Source organism: Papaver somniferum, chromosome 2 (genome assembly GCF_003573695.1).
Source record: "Papaver somniferum cultivar HN1 chromosome 2, ASM357369v1, whole genome shotgun sequence".
In the NCBI taxonomy this organism is placed as follows: domain Eukaryota; kingdom Viridiplantae; phylum Streptophyta; class Magnoliopsida; order Ranunculales; family Papaveraceae; genus Papaver; species Papaver somniferum.
The window spans coordinates 22305106-22313600 of NC_039359.1; the positions used below are offsets into that span (position 1 = coordinate 22305106).

At 35.9% G+C, this 8495-nt stretch overlaps 1 long non-coding RNA gene across 1 annotated transcript; it reads right to left on the minus strand.

The window, feature by feature from the left end:
- Positions 1–1883: 1883 nt before the first annotated feature.
- Positions 1884–2690, minus strand: LOC113353033. Its single transcript, XR_003361050.1, has 3 exons — positions 2644–2690; positions 2078–2152; positions 1884–1947 (listed from the first exon to the last, which is right to left on the minus strand). It is a non-coding gene; the product is annotated as an uncharacterized LOC113353033 (long non-coding RNA).
- Between the last annotated feature and the right edge of the window lie 5805 nt (positions 2691–8495).

The window sequence follows — 8495 nt, forward strand, 5'->3', positions numbered from 1 at the left end:
CATAATACGTACCTTTTAAGTCATTGAAGTGGAACCATAAGCCATTACCCTGTAGAATTTAGAAAACAATGACAGAAATCATCAAATTGCAAATGAACAATCATCAAATTATTATCATTGAATGCAATAGCTTACTGAGGTCCTCCATGTTTGGAATAGTAGCTGAAACAGCAATGAACCGAACATGAGCCAGAGCACCTGATTCCATTTTGGGGATGTGAGCAAGCATTTTAAAAGAAGTAAAAACAACTAAAAAACTGGAAAAAGTTCATACACAAGCAAACTGTACTACAAGTAATTGGCAGTATAACTCAAGCATATGTAACTAGCATTCAATTAACTACAAAAAGTATATAACGAAGGCATATGGAGGCGGTCAAACTTCAAAATCCGTTGCCAATTAGAATATGTAACTAGCAGTTACACATCCAATTGGCATGTATACATCGCAGTTACACATCCAATTGGCATGTGTAACTAGTAGCTGCATACCCAATTAGCTTGCATACTTTGAGTTACACATGCATATGTCATGTGTAACTTGGAGTTACACATGCACCCGTAATAGTTCGAAATATGGAAATATATGTGTAATTGTGAGTTACACAAAAATCAAGCTTCAACAGCAATAAATGAATTTAATGCTCTAACCAAGTGTATTAGAGAGGGAATACAAACCTCAAGAGCCTTTGATGAGCAGAATGGACACCTTCTTGTTGATATTTTTACACATTAATAAGGGAATATCAACAAGTGTATTAGAAAGTTATATTTTTACACAATAACAATATACTTCTTGCATACGTACTATGAGTATCTCAGTATCCAGCTTCTCAACAGATTGCTTTGCATGGTGATGTCCGAAATGCTGCTCATCCTGCTGCCTTACTAGATTGCACCTGAACTTTGTAACTGCAACCTAAGCATACATCTAATATCACCACCAATTTCATTCTGCAGCTTCAATTGCAGCAGCAATGTTAAAGTAATATGTCGATTGAAACTATTTCAATCAACTAATAACGGATAGAAGTTTCATATTAGGTTACATATGCATATCCCAACAAATTAGCATAGTTACACATCTATTTTGCATGTGTAACTAATATATACACATCAATTTAGCTTGTGTAACTAGAAGTTACACATCTAATTAGCATGTGTAACTACTAGTTACACATCCATAGTCTACCAATACTATGCTGGTAAAAAAGCCTTACACTGTGAAGTGGGAAACCTGGTAAAAGTTCATACACAAGAAAACTGTACTACATGTAATCGACAGTTACACATTCATATATCATGTGTAATTCGCAGTTACATATGTCATAAGCATATGTAATAGGAAGTTACACATGCATATGGCATGTGTAAGCCGCAGTTACACTTCGGTGTTTTTTAAAGCCATCTTACCATTGGGAGAATAGATACTGAGATGAATTGGATCGGTAGAGATAGATTTGGAGCGTCATTTCCCTTTATTTGTTTCATCTGTGATCTCCTATCTCAGAGCAGCTACATAAATATAACAGATAAGCATGTTAGATGAAATTTATCAAATTGGGTCAGTTGTACAAATTATACTTAAATTTCAGAGAATCAAATGCTTAACGAGGACACCTTTGTATATCAAACAACAAAATTAGTTACAATGATGACCAAAATTTGCAGAGTAACCAAAACAGACCTAGGACCACGTAAAAAACAGATTAAACATACTTCCAACATTTGCAGAGTAACCAAAACATTTGCAGCATGACATCGGAAAATGAAGTACCTAACAACCAAATAACTAAGACACAACCAGTGAGAAACAACCAAAAAATTTACCTCAAGAGCAAAACATTGGCAGCATGGCATCTGAAATGAAGTACCTATAATCATCTTTATCAGTTGACTTCTACTTCTCAGCACTGCTTTCTTTCATATATGTCAACACATATGAGCCTGGTGATAAGGATGAATCAGAGCTTTCTAATTTCTCAGAAAAGTACAACAATTGAGCAATCAAACTCTTTTGTGATTCAAGAGTGTTTTCTGTTGTTTCATCTATAGCCACTTGGATAAACAAACTAACCAATGAAGCAGTTCTCATTCAATTTATCAATTCTGATATCACCAGTGCCTCCTCATCCTCCTAAAGAACCCCTACCTGCACCACCAACATCACCAGACCAGTTCATATGAGTGGATGAAAAATCAAATCAAATCTATGGGTAACAGAGACAATGATTCTTTGATACTGAATCTCAAAACATTATTTTAGATCGTAGCTACAAATTAAGATTTACGACGAATAGATATGGATTTTTTGTTCAAGTTTTTTCAAAAAATCTAAATCAAAACAACCAGAGTGAGTAGAAAATTGTAGATCTATGCTTCGATTTCAATTAGGATAGGTTAATTAAAAAAAAATGAAGATATAGGTTCTGAAAACCCTAAAATCCTTAAGAGAAGATGATACTTATACGCAAAATCATGCTCATCTTTCCCATGATTAAGGATCTAAACTCTAATTACGATCAGATAATGAAATCGAGATTAATTTTCATTTTTTTTTCAAAATCATTAAAATCAAACCACGAGAAATTTGATTTCAACTCGAAATCGATTAATGAAAGCTTTAAAGGAAGATTAACTTACCTTTCAATTCGTTTTTCCTGATGTTTCTCTTCGATTTCTTTGGTTAATTATCAGACTAAACAAATCATCTGCATCTTCCGTAAGATCTATCTTTTGATCAGATTCAATCGATCTTTGACATAAATGAAACTACAGAGGCATAAAAGGAGAAGATGCAATCAATCGTTGTTGTTGCAGTCGAAGATTTGATGAAGACGAAGAAGATTTGATGCAGTCGAAAATGAATCTCAGGAACCCTAGAAACCATTGTTCTACAACAGAGAGAGATAAAGATGAAAGAGAAAGAGAATAGAGAAATGAAAAAAAGCTTCTAGGATTCCCTTGTATAAATACTAAAGGGCAATGTTGCCATTATTAAAGTTCGGAATAATTAATTATGGGCCTGATCTAAAGATAATTTGATTTTTCGGGCCTAGTAATATCATTTTATGAAAGTGTGGAGTTGAGGGTGGAGGATCCATTTTGTGGGGCTTCTATATGTTTGAACCCATATAGTAGGGGGTTCTAGTATCTTTCACTTCCAGAAAAACATTTGTATACACACAGTATACACAGATCGGATTCACAAACGGACACTAAGCCCACTAAGAGCGTCCACAGTGGGAGAGTAAACCCAAATATTTGGTCTTTTGAACAGACGTAGTGGAACGTATTATCGATCAAATTTTGATCAACGACTAAAACCCAGAGTATATTTGGTATGGGACCAAGACTAAACCCAAATATAGTCGAGCGTTGGTATACTTCATGCCCACCACCAGGCGGACATATAGTGCACGTCCCACATCAGGCGGACGTATATTCCACGCCCCACATCAGGCGTTGGTATAGTCTACGCTCCACATGGGGCGTACATAAAGTCTACTCCCCATTTTTTTTTTTTGTATGGGGCGGGCATAGGCATTATACCCCCGCCCCATTCTTTGTTTTCAAAACCATTTTAATGGGGCGGGCTTTATACCTCCGCCCCACTTCTTTCATATATTTTTTTTAGAATTTACCCAATCAGGCGTTGGTATAGTCTACGCCCCACACCAGGCGAACGTATAATGTACGTCTGACCAAATTTAGTCTTTCCACCGTAACGTCACACACCATACTAAACCCAAAATTTGATCTTTTTTTCCCTCTTTGGTCTTTGGTTATACTCGCACCACTGCAGTTGCTCTAAGGACTCATCTTCATGCTCGGGTATCAAAAACACACAGGAGTTACAGTAAAATAAAAAGAATGAATCACACAGCAAGAAAAAACATGGTGACTCTTTTTACAAACAACATGAAGACAAAACATATCATTCAAGGATGATGGTACAGAGAAACACATGAAGATACAAAATCATCTTGTTTCACTGTACATCTAAAAATCCATCTGAAAAATCATTTTCAACTAATGAAAATGACGCGAGCATCTCGAGCATCTCATCAGTATCCAAAAGCATTGTATATACGTAGTATACAGTTGCCGGAATCAACAACAGAGCCATATACTCTTAGTTATATTGGATATTAGCCTCTTTGGGTCACTAAGCACAACTTAGCTATACGTTCATGCTCGGTGTTGAAAACAAACAGGAGTTTCAAAAAAAGAAAAGAAAAAAGAATCCAAACGAAAACAAAACACTGGGTCAAGGCATATATATTGATTGGCCAAGCAAGAGTATTACAGAACAAACATAAAGATACAAAATCTCCATGTTTTATGCGAAAAGATTTTCAACTAATGAAACCAAGTCTACAAGATATCCGTAAAGACGCTGGACTCATGAATAGTCCCGAAAATATACAAAATATTTTCTTTTCCAAACATACACGGAGCATATTCGAAAAAGGAAACATGACTTCTTTTGTATACAACACAATCAATAAGAGATTCATCAAACAGAGATACAAAATCATCACGCGACACTTCACTTCCAATGCATACATCAAACAGGGATACAAAAACTTCAATCAAACAAATGATGAAAAATAAAAAAATTATCATCACACAGAGATCAGAACACAGAACACTCCAAAAGGCGAATCAAGCAAATACAAAACGGCTCATGATGCCACTGTTAAAATAACATGAATCAAAGTAAATGGATTCGGATAGGAACTTACCTGCGGAAGATCCGAAATCCCAGGATCGAATGATTGCTATTACAAGCCTCTTGAGAATCCTTCTTTGATCTTCAATTGCAGTGAAGCCTTGAATATAATCTACTAGAGAATATACTACTTGTTCACACCCTAATCTCCTAGAGAAGTAATGGAAGAGAGGTACAGTTTCTGTGTAAACCCCAAACCTTGCGGCAGTTCACTTAACCAAGATAAGAGTAACTTATACTCTTATATATGCCGTTCAGGGGAGTAGAAGTAGTGCTCCGAGTACTTCTCAGTCAAAACTGATTCTCCCACATCTCCCAAGTTCAACTATTCAACCCAATATATGCAGGTATACAAGATGGATTTGGTCACGGGTCAGGATACATAACTTGACTGACCAAATACTAACAGACCCAATTCTAATTTTCAATCACAAATGCCATGTATGAGTTTTAGATTGAACAAAATGTCGTCAATTGATTAGTTTCAATTTTTTTTTCCGTGTATATATTCTTTTTCTTATTGTAATCAATTTTATTTTAACATTAAAAAATCATGATTTATACGATATAGTACCAAAGATAACAGGGGTACCATTTGGGTGATCCAACTACGATCATGAAAATATTATCTTGTATGATATCATCCCTGAAATATATGTTACCTTCCTTTATCAAAAGTGTTAAAAACAACCAACCACATCTTCCACACTACGGTGTTATCGATGTTGTAACGACAACATAAAATTAATATTGTCCCTCACTACTCACCAGCACTCACCGTCACTACTTCTTCCACCACAAACCAGGGACGGAGCCAGAATTTTGAGGAAAGAGGGAGAAAACTCTTAGCAAGTTGGATATATGTGAAAAATGGACTTTCTATCCCATCTTATGATAAAAGAACAAAAATAAATATAATTGTGCTTGGCGCCGCCCTTAACCACCACTAATCTTTCGGCCTCCACCTCTTCTACTACTCATTGTCGCCAAAAATGTCTATTGATATTATTTATCAAAATTACTTATTAATAGAAATAAATATTATAATTAATTAAAAAAATATTTAAAAAAAATGATTAGTCATTTATTATGAGCAATTAGTGAAACACTAATTAATAAAACACTTTATAATGAATAGATTATTTATTATATGCAATTAGTGAAACACTAATTAATAAAGCAATTATGATATTTAAATTGAACAAACCACCACCGTTGATTTATCTTTTCTATTAATTCCAACCAAGATGGAACACTGGTTAGAGGCCACTCTTATGACACAATAGGTCATGCGTTCGAACCTCCCCATTATAATTTTTGAAAATCCATATCTTGACTTGAGTATTCATTTTTCATTCATAATATTGGAATTAATTCCACGCGTGTGAGTTGTAGGGGGTGGTCAGGAGAACCACAGCCCTTGATTTATCTTTGTCTGGACAAATCCTGACCACCACTAACACAGGCTAACTTAGCCTAGCTTTGTTTTGTACTAATAATGATGAGAGCATATAGAAATAAAAAAAAAACTAGCCGTTATACAGTAAAAATTACCAGTACATATAAAACCAAAAAAGTAGTCGTTATACAGTGAAAATGACTAGCACATATAAAATATAAAGATAGCCATTAAAAAGTAAAAAACTAACTGTTTTCATTAAAAAAAGTCGCTAAGGGATTTGAAAATTTGTCCGTTCATTATTTCGATTATAGGACTCCGGCATTTGCAACCATGGATCTTGTTCATTACCCTGATGTTGGTACGTTGTTGTACTTTGATTGAGTTATTCAGAAAAATTATAAGGATGGTAGACATAATCTTCTTGACTGTTTGGAACAAAAGAACTCGACGATGGTCCCGAATCACGAGATTGGCTTGGAGTAGATGACTCACTATGTATGCGGTGGTAGATACTCTCTAACAAATCTCTGATGGAAATCTGAATCGTGTTTGATTTTATGTTGTAGTTCCTTTATATGGTCGAAATAGAATTATTGTAGAGCCTGTTTTGTTGTTGCGCATCCTGATATGCCTCTCACTACATCTCCTATATACAGTAAACACCGACATGAGTTTAAACTTTTTTCACAAATAAAAATATAAGAATTAAAGGCCATATGATACTCACAGATGTACCATGATTGACATTATAATTGAGTTTAGGATACTGTCCCAAATACTCCATTCCAATAGGTATATCAACCACCTTAAAATTCGGGCCGCATATATTCGAGTTGTCGGATTTGTTGGTGGATATGGGAAGAGATGACGATCGACAGGCTCCAACTCTCCTGTGTATGTGCATTTTCATGGCGGTGCTGGTCAGCGTACATAAGCTTCGGGGTCTTGCGTACCATACACATCTCTATATCCTTCATGTACAATTAAACCTGAGTATTTCCCAACTGACCTCTTGCTCCACCACAACTTATACTCATGATCAGGTACTTCCACATAATGCAAGGATTTAACTGCAGTGACGACGTACAAGTAGTGGGTGTTGATGTCTACTGTTGAATCAGGAGGATTGCACGACATTACTGTCATTCCAAGAACTTGCTTGAGACACCGTTCCCTCAGGTAAAAGGTGTTGTGACCAAAAGGATCATAAAAGACCCTCTGTGATTCACAGATTCATTTTGCTTCTACCACCTCGGGGTTAGTTTTCCATTCACTGTCCTCCCACGACGACCATACTACAGAATCGAATGAGAAGTTGTCTATCTGGTTACGCACAACAATCAGTGAATGGGTACCTGTATCACTCTGTGCGCCTCTGTTCAAGTCTCTTTGGTCTTCATCATATAACCTACCCACCGACCACGGATCTGTAACTAACTCATTCTCCGGCTTTACATAGGGAAATGGACGTCGGAAATATGACCAAAACCAAGGCTGCAACATTGTTAGTTATTATTAACGACTAATTGCATTATACGGTCACCAATAATAAACAACTAAAAAAAGTAAATTTACAAGTGGGTATGAATTTTTACCATTAATAGATACGAAAAGAACTACAACTCAGGCGAGCTGCTCGTTACTCCAGTACTCAAGCCCCATAACATACTACCGTACAACTCTGAACCCCAATCATTAGATTTGACCACATTCAAATCCCTCATTATACGTAACCATTTAATCTAAACAACATCTTTCTTGTTTGGGAAAAAGACATTCCCAAAACACCACATCAAAAACTATCTTGCAATTTGTTCCTCAAATACAACATCGTTGTCTAGGCCGACTCTATGGTTAAGAAACATTTTAATCAAACACTTCTTGGTCCCCTTGCATCTACTCACAACTTTTTTTCTCAAGTCGACTAAGTATTCTTGTCTAACTTCATGTATTTCTGTTATGACTCTAAATTCTTGTCCCCTCCTTCTTCTTGTTGTAGCTTTCGCGTCATGTATGGGAGCAAACAATCTATGGTTTCGAGAGCAATCTGATACAATTGGTCAGTACTCATATCTTCCAATGATATGGGATTTCCTTGGCCGATAGGAATTCCGGTAAGTTGTGTGAAGTCTAATGGGGTAAACCCTATTTCAAAACTAGGGAAGTGAAATGTATTGGTGGTATGCCACCACCTTTCAAATATACCACTAGTTGAGCAGTTGTCTTGTAGTTTTGGATAATGTATTTTGAAAATTGAACCAACCCACAGTCGTCTACAATTTGTCTAGCATGTGGAAATCTACAAATTGCGGTATACATTTTATGAAGACTGCTTACACTACTTCGATGTTTCATTGG